Genomic DNA, 12,465 nt, shown 5'->3' on the forward strand with positions numbered 1-12,465 from the left:
AAATGTCCTGTGGTGTTTGCAACACTGCTAACATGATTTTTGTTTTTTTAAGAAGTAGTTTGTGTATTTCTAAAAATATATCAGTCAGACATAAGTATGTGACGGGCTCTTCTGCTTCTGCATAAGAAAGCACAGTCCTCCTGTGCAGTTTTTATTTTGGGTTGGTTGGTTTAGATGGTTTAGGTGTATTTAAAGGAAGGCATAGGCTTAGCTGTATATGTAGGTGGAAGCACTTAAGAACCCCCACAAAAGGAAAGGTTGTGTCCTACTTGTGGAGGAATGGTCAACACCACCAAGTTTTTAGATCATGCAAAAAATCAAGTGTCAGAAAACAGCAAGGGGTTATGATCTCACTTCTGTTTATATTTCTAAGATTTTCATTTAACGTGCATGTGTAATTTAATAAATATTTCTATTTGACAGAGAAGTCAATTGCATAAAAGCAGGGTTTGCTCCAGGAAGGTTGTCATGTTCATGAAGCACAGAAATTCTCTTGCCTTTGCATGTTTGGTGAATGTTTTCTTCACCAGAATACTCCCTACCTCAACCAACTGTGTATTACGTGGTGTGCTTCCTGCAAGCTAAAAAGGGAGGGACAGGTGGTGTTTTTGTTCTGGTTTTAAGTGCTTAGAATGTTAGGATTTGTGGATGTTTTGGTGATGGAAAGTAGGTGCATTGACAGAAGATCTCAAACTTGAATCTGTTGTTTTTTTGAACAGATTGTTATTCTGTTTAGGATATTTACTTACTGATAAACAATCCTTTTCATTAAGCCTAAACTAAATTTGTAGTGACAGAGCATATTGAAACTGTCTCAATGCTATATTACTATATTAGTGAATCTGGCAGCAGCAAGTTATTAATTAATAAATCTTTCATAAGTTATTTGTATTGCCACTAAATAGTTCCTGTTTAAATTCAGAGAAAATATTTGCTTGACAGAAAAGTCGGAAACATTTTGCCAATGAAAGGCTGCTACAAGATCACATGAGGAAACACGGTAAGTTAGAGCTTCTTAAAATGAAACATACTTTTCTCAAGGTTAGATAAACTACAGGTCAGATAAACAACAGAGTTACAAGCATTGTTATATCAGCTAAGAAAATTGATATATGAACCTAGGTCAGCTGTGTTACAAATGCTGGAAAAGTAAGAGCTTTACTGCCTGTGCCTCTGAGGCATGGAAATTCCATTCTTTGTGCCTTCAAACCAAAAAGTTTAGGGGGCTTTTCTCTTTTGCAGTGGCTCCCATGCAGATGTTTATTCTCCTCTTGCACCTCTGTTTATTTGCTTTCACGACCCGGGCTGGGTGAAAGCCCAAGGTGTGTTTCAGCTTGGGCTGCAGCCCTGCAGCACATCATCAGCCTCACTCACACAGCCCAGTCCTTCCCTGACCTAACCACAACCTCCCTCGGGTCCCCAGAGATTCCCACAAGGCCGACTACGGCAGCGATGACTGTCTGGGAAAGAATCCTGGTGCACCTAAGCACGAGGAAACCTGTGATACTGCTGTCGGACACACAGGAAATGCAGAGGCGCGGCTGGGTCTCTGCCTTGGGAATGGGAATATTCCAGCCATGCAGCCAGACCTGGGAACATTCAGGTTGTATAAACACACGAGTGGCTTTGTGCAGACTTGCTCAGTCGGGGAAGAGTCTGCTTTCTAGTTGCATTCTTAAGGAAATGTGATTTTTCACTGACTACAACTCCACACGTTGATGCTTAGCAACTCCGCATTTCATTAGATTAGACTCAGGGTGCTTTTGGAAAGAAACTGGAAAAAAATCCAAACTGAGATTTTTATTCCTGTTTTATTAACTCGTGAAGCTGTTTGAATATGCTGTTTGGTTTGTTTGGTTGTTTTTTTGTTTTTTTTTTAAATTAAAGCGTAGCAGATTAAGATAGATCTGATATATTAAATAAAGCACCTGGCTAACTGAACTATTTGTTTCTCAGTACTCTGGCTGCACTTAAAACTCTGTGAATTGTACAATGTGCCTGGCTGTCCTTGTCCCCTGATAACTCTGCCTGTGTCCTGCTTGCACAGCCAGGGAAAATCTCAAGGTGGCTCGAGTAGGAACAAGGCTGATGTGAACCTGTGTAAGTGAACTTGGCTGAGGGAGCTGGGAGGCATCCCAGGGTCCAGCTGCTCAGGCACAACCTAAATCCATTCAGATATTGAAGCCTGTTACATCCCTGGTTCATGATTCAGCTTTCTTTAGCAATTCTGGCAGCACACATGTCTGCATGTTGGTGCAGAATGCCAGTGCAGACATGACATTCCCATATTCCTACCCCGGCGTATTGCGTAACAGCTTGCTGATAAATATTGAAATTCTCTTTTAAAGAGCTTGCTTACCTATAAGAAATTATTCTGAAATAAGCTGTGATGTGAATGCAAATGCTGTAGATATTCTGAAATCCCTCCCTGCATGGACACATTCACATGGCAGACAACTAAACGTGGATACTCCCATTCCTAGAGCCTGTTAAATTCACTGACACAGTTTTGCAGATTAAGTTATTCCAGACGGGTTTTCCGCATGAAGCTATTTATGTTAGGGAGAAAACAAGAACAAAATTCCTGGCCTGAGACAAACTATGAGGAAAAATACCTGTGCAGGGAGTGATCCTGGAGTAGCTGCTATGGATTATATTTTTTTTGAGACAACAAGACTGTTTTCCTCTGGACATTTGTAAAGCAGTGGGCTGATTATAAAACAATGCATGGTTTCAAACTCCTAAAAACCCCAGTTTTTATCCAAATTCAAGCATTCTTTATGGGTTGCTGATTCACACACACAATCAGGGTACGTCCTTCCAGCCCTGCCCGCCCCTCTGCCAGAGGTTCTCCCAGCTCCAGAGTCAGAGCAATCCCATATCTCACAAGCCCTGAGCAGGGCTGTGCCTCGAGGAAATAGATCCCACCGTGGAAGGGGGAGGCAGAGGACGGACACTCTTCCTGCCACCTTTGTGAGCGTGGTAATACCTCAAACACCAAAAGCAATTTGCCAGTGCTTGTCTGTCAGGAGGCCTCCAGACAACGTCCACCTCTTAAAAACCATCTGAAAGTGCCAAGGGCAAAACAATAATCATCATTTTTGTGACGGCCTGGAGGGTGAAACATGATCCTCTACATCTTTCCATCTGTTTTTTGGAAGTAACCTGAAACGCTGTAAATCGACCATTATTTCACTACCCTCTTTATTGGATCTGCATTTCATTTTGATCTCATTCTTTCTCTGTGAATTTTATTCCCAACTGCATTATAATATGTCAATTTTAATATGGTATTTTCATTTTTTCTTGTCACGTAGAAGAAAGTATCTTGGTGAAGCTGTGATACAGAACTGAAAAAATGGGGTTTTTTTTCCCCACCGTAATTCCTTTGTCTCCTCTGTGACAGCAGGTGACAAAATTTGAAGCTCATGGCATGGTGATGTGACAAACCAAGTTGCACATATAAGCACTGGCAAATTATTTTTAACTTTCCCTGAGAAGATGAGAAGCTTAGCCTTTGGGTGCTGGAAATGGGGTAAAATGCATCAATATTTAAGTATTTTTGAGTTCACATTGTGTGGGGATAGAAGGAAATAACTGGAATTTCTAGACCAGAGAGGATGAGTGGTAATGGACAAGAATTTTGTCTATGTGAACATAAAGAAAGGGTGATGGTTGTGGAAAAATAACGTGGATTTGGGCATGGTGTGGATGTGTGGGAAGAAAGAGGGAATGGAAAAAGAAATTAAGAGCACATCAAAGAGGCGTCTGTACTATCCCCTTTCCACAGGTGGAAAAACTGAGGCAGAGAAGCAATTTACACATATCCCACTTTCACTTGTCATTGTCAGAGCCAAAAATTTCTACCTCCCAGTCCTAAACATTAACCACAAGGCTATTCCTCTGTCCTATTATATCTGTTATTTGTTTTACCTTGTTTTCAGTTCTAAGAGTGCCTCTGATCTACATAAACATGTTGAAACACACAGTGATTCAGGTGCCTACAGCTGTGATGTTGAAGGATGTGGTTTTATTTCATGGACTTCACGGACTTCGAGACAGCACTGCAAGAGAGAGCATGTGGTGAGTATTTTAAACAGCAGGATAAAATAGATTTCTGTAAATGAGACTGAAGTTTCAAATCTATGTGCATTTGGTTCCGTGTGAGTTAATGAAATATTTTATTTTTCATCAAATCAAGCATTTATTTACACACATTCCTGGGACTCTTGCAAGTATTGTGCAAATACCTGATTCCTCCTTTTGAGTGCTTTCTGTAAGATACATGCAGTTGCATTCTCAGAGTCTTGAACTCTGGCCAACCTCCTCCCACCTCCTTTTTTTTTTTTTGAGGGGAAAAAACCCCACGTGCCAATTCTAATCTCAACAGCAAAGTATTTCAGGGATTAAAATCCAACATCACCTTTCTGTATTGGAGCTCCATGCTTAGAACTAATATGTTACCTGAAAATAGGGAAACTTTTAATCATGTGAGTGTGGTCACACATTAAAATTCACTTTGGGCTGCTATAATTTATGCATGCTTGCTGCCTGTTTCTTCAGCTTCCTGAGCTGTGATCACTGCTGCACTGTAAAATGAATGTATTTTAGTGGGATCTGTTGTCACCCTGCTCTTGGAGATCTGCAGTACTGATGGCCAGTGCAGAGAATTTCCACCTTCACTGGGGTTCCTTAATCAGACAAGTTCTAATAACCACAAACTGGAAATATTTTAGGAATCTATTCCAAGAGTTCTTCAGTTACTTAGTGTGGTTTTCCCCTTTTCAACAGGGGATTAATTTTTGTCATATATACGTGCAAACCTCCCATGATTTTAACAATCTTTCTTTCCAAGATTAATTCTGAAATATAAATTCCATACCTGTCAAAACTTTTCTCCTGGAGTTACTCACTGACGTGGCATCTTCAAAAAGTTCACAAACTCAGCAGCCATTCTCATTTCAGGTATGTTGCCAGCAGATTCTTGATCAGATCATAAAGTACTTTTTTCTAAAACGTTCTCTTTTAGAGATCCAGATAATTAATTTAATGTTTTCTTAATTCAGGTTCTGTTTTAGACATTCTGAGTGTGAAACAATTTACTACTTTACATTAGGTTTTCCATCATGATAGTGAAATTTAAAATGGTTCAACCAAGGAAATAAAAGCATTTTTCGCTTTTATAGCTTTTACAGCTGTGAAAAATCTTGTCACCTGTGTTGTTGGAACCGATTTTTTAACCCTGCAAATTGTAGCCACCAAAGAGAGTACAGAAATATATGAACAGCTTCTGTAGCATAAACAAGCTGTTCCCTCCGTTTCGGAAAATCCAACAAATTAAATATTATTATGAATATGTATCTCCTATTTTCTCTTACATGCTGGTTATTTTTTGAAATCTACTTATTGGAACCCTCTTGGCAGGTGTTCCATCCCAGAGAGTGCCTTTTGTTTGAGTGCCACATAGTAAACAACAACACAATTCATCTTTTAATTGCTGACATTATCAGTTTTGGCAATCTAATTAGATGTTACTCTTATTTTCTGCTGCAAATGCTATGTTTGTAGTTTATGTTTTCACTATTTTCAACTTTTTTTTCCCCTCAGACATAAAGATGACAATGAAAGTCATCAGAGTTTGGATGCAGCCAAGGGTTTGGCTCAGGATCTCTAGATGGTGACAAATAAATCTTGACCAAGTCAAAATAGTTTTGGAAGACAAGAGGGGACACTTGAACAAGCTCCAGCCCCCATCACCAGCTCCTGGAGAAAATGTCCTGGTAGAAACAAACATTTCTCTGCCAGAGCCAGTTTGTGTTGACCTTCAGGCTTTGCTGGGAACTGTTTTACTTCTGCTGAAATTGATGAGCAACACCAATCAGCACCAATCAGCACCAATCAGCACCAATCAACACCAATCAACACCAATCAGCACCAATCAACGTGGTGGAAAACTTGGTAGAAATGCAACTGCGCTTGGGAATTCAGGTAGATTTCTAGAAAAACAGTCTTTTATTGGATTTCTACTATGAAAAATAATCAGGTTTTTTACTCTTTGGAAGAGGCTTGCTTTCTTAAACAGAGCAAGTTTCAAAGTTTTCTCTTTTATCCTTGTCAAATCTCGTATATAACACTGTGTTTTCTCAGCTTTCTTGTAAAATTATTCTGATGTGCTCGGAGAATAGATGCAAGATCAACACAACGTTATGCACATACAGTAAGTTCATTTGTACCCTTTTTAAGAAGAAACTTTTAAGTTCTGTATTTTTATATAGCATATATATGTGTTCAGTTATTTATTAAAAAAATACAGTCCATAGGGAAAATCTTGAGCCAATGCACAAGAGTTTGAGTTGGTAGGTAAAAAGTCCCATTTTTTTATTAGCCCATGACGTTATTTATTAGAAATTAGCTAATAGTTTGTGAGATGTAGAGAAGAATATAAAAATGTTGGCAGGTTTCTTAGCTTTATTGAGTGACTTCAAAAACACTTCAGGAGCTGTTAGAGAGACTTTCTTGCTACAATGGAAATATTACAAAGGAATTTAAAAGCTCCGTTGCAAATATAGTCAGAATAAAAGGGGCAGGTGTAAAAATCTCCCCCCATGGCTGTTCCTGTCTCAGAAGCTCCTGCTTTGCAGGCAGCTGAGAGCTCTGTGCTCAGGTTTGAATCTTATTAAATGTGCTGGGCTGTAAAATGATGTTTCAAGAGCACTTGAGCCATCTGTGCAGAGGGGGAAGGCCAGACACATGTGGGTGTCAGCCTGATTTTAATCTGCTTTAGTGCATGAATCAGGGAGGCAGCATTTTTAATACTTTACAGCTCAGGTAAAACTGACTCACGTTTCTCTGGGCAATGGATTGGTACCACTATAGCCTCTGGGATTTCCCCTGCTAAATATCAAAGGCCTGCAACAAGCAGCAGAGGTGTTAACGCTTCCCAAAGAAAGAGTCTTTTATAATGGAAAGTATTAGTCAGCCAGAACACACACAGGAGCCTTTTCCAGGTTTTTACAACACCTTACCTGAAGTCTCTAATCCAATATTCCACATTTTACTCCCCATGCCTGATGGGGAGGTCGCTGCCTTTGGTGCAGGCTGCACTGCAGGTAGCAAGGTTAATTTACACCAAGGCCATTCAGGGCTTCACAGGGCAGATTAAAACACGGCATTTATTTGATTTGTACTTGTGCTGTGGAGCTGCACTTGCTGGCCAAGAATATGACCTGCAAGTCCTAAATTCCCACCACTTACATTTTGTAAGGTAAAATCAACTGTGGGGTCAGACCAAATGGGATGATAACTTATTCGTGAAGAACTATTTTTGAAATTTTTTTTAAATAATTGCTCTTGGTTATGCTGCTAAATGACACTCTAGAGTTTTATTCTGTTGTTGCTTAAGTACCTGGTTTATTTCATTATTATTTACAGAGTTTGCATTCACACAAGGGGTTGGCAAAGATAGTAAGTTACATCCATTTTTTTGGTCAGTAGTAACTTACAGTTTTGTATTAGTTTGTATACAGAGGTTTTGCTAACACCCGTGTATCTAGTAGACAACAGTAGTTAGCAAAGAAGAATTTCAGGGTTTTTTCCGGGGTTTTTCAGATTTGATGGCAAATTTTTTAATAATCTTACGTTAAAATTTTAATAATCTCATGTTGAGATGCTAATAATATTTCGTTACGATTTTAACAATATTTTATATTATATATTAAAATATTTTAAAATTTAATAAATCCAGATTATTAGCACCCCAAGATGCTGCTGTGAATGTACAAAGTAAAAGATCAAGCTGAAAGCATTTTGGTGACAAGCAGAGCCTTTTTTTTTTTTTTTTTTTTCCTGATTTTGATACCAGTTTTTTTTCTTTTTTTGGGTGCTGAACCAACTGTGCGTGAACCCATTTGGGGTTTGGAAAGTAGAACTTTGGTTGTGCTTAACTTTCGAAGTGATTCTGAAGCCGATTTCTCCGCAGCAAGGGCTGAGCGCTGTCGCTGAGAAGAGGGCAGGGAGCGCCTGCGGCCGGAGCGCTCGGAGCGCACACGGGGCTTGTGGCTCGCAAATCCCTTTGTCCCACGCACACTTCACCCCGTGCCTCCCAGGAGAAAGCGGCTCTGCCACAAACGAGGCATCGTTTGCCGGGATTTGTGGGATCCAGCCTGAAAACCAGCTCGTGGGCTGAGGTGGCCGTGAGTCAGCGGGGACCGGTTCTCGTGGAGCCGGAGCATCAGATAAGGAGCTGGCGCAGGATGGAAAACCAGCGCGGTGTCTGGCTGCGGCTCTGGCACGGGATCCCTGGGGATTTCGGTGCGACCAGCCCAGCCCTGGGCTCTGTGGAGGCAGGAGGAGCTCGCCGTGCTGGCAAAGAGCCCTTCTGGCCGTGCCCTCGGAGGTGGTGCCCTGCAGCGCAGCCGGCAGCAGGGGAAAAATGTACCCGAAAAATGAGCGCGGCTGCCGAGGAGCAGAGCGAGACCGAGCTGGGGGAAATCATGCAGAACGTGTTTGCTGTTCTCAGAAGGTTTAAGAATTAAAATGTAAACCTAGGCATTCTTCTCCCGAATACCACACAAACAACCGTGCTAGTCATTTACTGCTAACGTAAATGTGATTAATATTTTTTTTTTTAAACTAGTACTTTTTCACATTGTGCAGGGTCTCTACCATCATATACAGAGCTGATAACAAGGTGCATGTAAAATTTGGGTTGTTTAATACTTCTAAATTAGGTTCCTGAATGCAGGGCTTTTTAATTATTCTTAGAGGGGAAGAATGTTAGCAAAGAAAGTTCAGTAGTTTCTATAAAGCCGTAGTGAAAAAGCACAGTGTTTGTCTCCGGGAAAAAAAGAATCTCAAAGCTGGTTCACTAAGCAGTGCTGTTATTTTGCACAAGCTTTAAAGTGTAGTGTCTGGGAGAGGAGTGGTTGCCCTGATATGGTTTTTAGCATATAATTCGATGAAATAAGGCATGTTAAAAGCAATCTGCAAAGCCTACCTAAAGCCCCAAACCAGTAATTTTCTTTCTAGATCACATCAAATACAGAGTTTGTTCTGTTACTGTCTACAGCAAGAAGCTTATGTGATCTCCAGCAAATGATGATGTGCCTCAGTTCTCTGCCTCTAAAGAAGAGTTCTCATCTTTACAAGGAAGCCACAAGGTTTTTATTAACCTGTGTTCTCATTTGTTCAGCTATGGCGAGCACTAAAACCACTCTGCTGAAGGCCCAAGCATGGTCCCCAAACAGCCTTTTAATTCCTGGCTTAACTTTCGTGCATTCAAATCAATTTATAAAGGAACGAATTCCTGGGGTGCTTAGCAGGAAGAGCTGCCATTACCTTCAGCTCTGAACTCACAAAAATTCACACATGTGCCCAGAGCAGTCCAGTCCAGTCCAGTGTGTCATTGACTTCAGAAGGATTATCTGCACTTTGCTTTTTAAAATACTTCCTTCAGTAAAAGTTGGTTTCAGAATTCCCACCTTCTTCCTACTGCTCATTTCCATCTCCACACCACACTTCTCCACGGTTTGTGAGGGTGCTTTAAGTGAGACCAGCAAGGAACTCCAGCATCTTCTCCAATGTGCAACCGTGCCCCTTTCATCACCTTCTTCCGGAGGCAGTTTCCTTCCAGCCCACTCGCCTCCCTTGCTGTTGACATTAAGGAGCACCTGGTCAGGCAGGCCAGCTTTCTGATCTGTCTGAAAACTAACCAAGGGAGGTTTTTTTCAGTGAGATCACTGAGCTGATTCAGTTACCGTTCAACCACGTGAATGCAAATGCAGCCGTGTGAATACCAGCACAAGAAGGGGACAGCAGCCTCCTTCAGAGCTTTGGGTTGGCTTAACCCAGCTGCACTATTGCACCATCTGTGTGTAAAAAGCCAAACATAGCTAAATATTTGCAGAGTGGTCAAAGAGATGGATTTTTGTTTAATAGTTTTGCAGATTAGTGCTGTTTTATATCAACTTTAAAGCTGTTACCTCGTTGCCAGCTGCTCTCTGCTCACAGAATGTAAAAGCAAAATAGTTTAGCTCTAACATACAGGACAAAGGTGCCCTGAGACCTTCTGAAGCACCAGGTTGGTTGAGTTCACTCATGCCAAGCAACCCTTTAGAAACATTTCATTCTAAAAAGACCAGGCTGAAGCACTGCATTGAATCCTGTTCTCTGAAAGGACCAGGAAATACTGCAAGACACCAATGCAGAGTAAGAAGAGAGTTTCTCTGCTGTGCCCCTGCTAACATACACGCAGAGGAGAGAAGGAATTACATGAGACTGGTTACCTTGCCACAAAAAGAGAAATCAGGTTGGTTGCACAAGATTTGTTCTCGATAAACCGAGTACTGACTGTTGTCAGCCTGGCCAACTATTAAGATATTTTTAATTTTTATTTTATTTATCTATTTATTTATTTATTTTTATTCAGTGACTTGACTGCTCTGGAATTCACTTGCTGGCTTCTTTTTCTGCCTCTTGAAGACAAGCTCATCTGGTGTCCTTTCCTAGCCTTCCTACACTTCATCAAGAAAAAGCTCAGAGTCTGGGAAGCCAGTCCTCTAAGCACCTTAAATGTGAATTTTATTTAGGCCTAGCCCTTTTGAAAGCACTTAAGCAATTGAAATTCTCTCAGATGAGCTCTTTCCGTGTTCTGTCATGAGCTCTGACTCCTTTCTTGCTTGGTGTTTGTTGAATTAATTCTCAAATCACAGTGGAGGCAGAAGATACACATTTTATTTTCTGGTTAAACTTAACTGCCAGCTAAGTGCAAGCTGGGTTTTGTCTTGCTTAACTTTCACCATCTTCCCAGTGAAACAGGAGTTTGAGTGACAATGCATCATTAGAGGAATTAAATATCTGGTGTGCTATTTGGAACAAAGTCATGCACTCTTCGAAAAGTCCAGGCCCCTGGTTCTCCAAATCACTTCAGTTTAAGCAGAGCTCCTTGAGAGCATGGCACACTCTCCAGGCTGATCCACTGAGAGCTGAATCCCAAAAGAAAGCAAGGAACAAGTCAGGATGATATCCAGGAGAAGATGACCAGATGAAGGTGTATTGTTGGGTCATAGAGGTGACCCATGAGCTTCTCTCTACACACAGCTATTTCTTATTCCTGATTTATTTATACATAGATGTTCTCATTCAGAGTAAGCCATTGTTTAGTTTAATCCAGAGTAAATTAAGCAGGAAGAAATCCATGTGGAATAAAGCTTTGAGAACAAGCTTCATGTCCTGTGTCTTTTGAAAGTAATTAAATGTCTCTGTAGACTCTTTTTTAAACTGAGCTTTGCAAAGAACAGCTATTATCCTGGCTTTAAAACACATTGTCCTCTATCTATTGCCCAACCTGCCAGATTAAATGACACACACTGGCTGCCTAGAACAATCACCTCGAGTCTGATACTCAGTGTAACAAACAAAGACGAGCTTTACTAACCTTCAGACCTGTGATAGGTGTGAAGGTCACGATGCAGATCAGAGCAATCTCTTCACCATCCTGTTACATACCAAAGGGTGCAGGCTCCTTCCTTCCAAGTGCAGCATCCCAGTGACAGAGTGAGACCCTGTATCCATTGGTCTGAGTCATGGCTGGACATGAGCCCAGGTGTGTCCAGATGGCCGAGAAAGGCAATGGCACCTGGCCTGTATCAAAAATAGTGTGACCAGCAAGACCAGGGCAGAGATTGTCCCTCTGTGCTGGGCACTGCTGAGGCCACACCTCGAATGCTGTGTCCAGTGCTGGGCCCCTAAATGCAGGAAAGATACTGAGGTGTGTCCAGGGAAGAGCAAAGGAGATGGCGAAGGATCCAGCGAGTCAGTCCTGTAAGGGGTGGCTGAGGGAGGTGAGAGTGTTTAGGCAGGAGCAAAGGAGGCTCAGGGGGGACCTTCTGACTTTCTACAACTCCCTGACTGGAGGGGGCAGCCAGGGGGGTCAGGCTCTGCTGCCAGGGAACAAGGGACAGGATGAAAGGCCACAGCCTCAAGCTGCACCAGGGGAGGTTCAGGGGGGAATTAGGAAGAATTTCTTCACTCAAAGGGTGGTCAGGCATTGGAAGGAGTACCCAGGGAGGGGCTGGAGTCCCCATCCCTGGAGGTGTTCACAAAACTGGATATGGCACTTAGTGCTATGGTTTAGTTGACGAGGTGGAGATTGGTCAGAGGTTGGACTTGATGATCTTGGAGGTCTTTTCCAAACAGAACGATTCTGGGAGTCCTGTGGTCCCTGCAATTAGATCCACAAAAGGATCCAGGAAATCTAGCGCTGGGATCATCAAAGCTTCTAGTCCCACAGGCACCTAAAACCCAGAGACGTGTCAGTTCTCGGCAATAGCTTCCCGGAGCCTAAAAATTGTTCCTTCAGAGCGTGCCTGGACAGACAGCAGCCTGGGGCGGGCTGGCCGGAGTCCCACACACCGGGCCGGGATGCACAGGTCAAGGGACGGAGGCACGGGGGCCCGCTGCGGTTCC

At 42.0% G+C, this 12,465-nt stretch overlaps 2 long non-coding RNA genes across 2 annotated transcripts; one reads left to right on the forward strand and one right to left on the reverse strand.

The window, feature by feature from the left end:
• Positions 1-372: 372 nt before the first annotated feature.
• Positions 373-8,544, forward strand: LOC108445648. Its single transcript, XR_001860594.1, has 4 exons — positions 373-1,000; positions 3,945-4,083; positions 5,608-5,988; positions 7,926-8,544. It is a non-coding gene; the product is annotated as an uncharacterized LOC108445648 (long non-coding RNA).
• Positions 8,545-8,629: 85 nt separating this feature from the next.
• LOC108445649 lies at positions 8,630-11,924 on the reverse strand. Its single transcript, XR_001860596.1, has 2 exons — positions 11,435-11,924; positions 8,630-10,982 (listed from the first exon to the last, which is right to left on the reverse strand). It is a non-coding gene; the product is annotated as an uncharacterized LOC108445649 (long non-coding RNA).
• Between the last annotated feature and the right edge of the window lie 541 nt (positions 11,925-12,465).

This window comes from Corvus brachyrhynchos, unplaced genomic scaffold (assembly GCF_000691975.1).
Source record: "Corvus brachyrhynchos isolate BGI_N302 unplaced genomic scaffold, ASM69197v1 scaffold413, whole genome shotgun sequence".
In the NCBI taxonomy this organism is placed as follows: Eukaryota; Metazoa; Chordata; class Aves; order Passeriformes; family Corvidae; genus Corvus; species Corvus brachyrhynchos.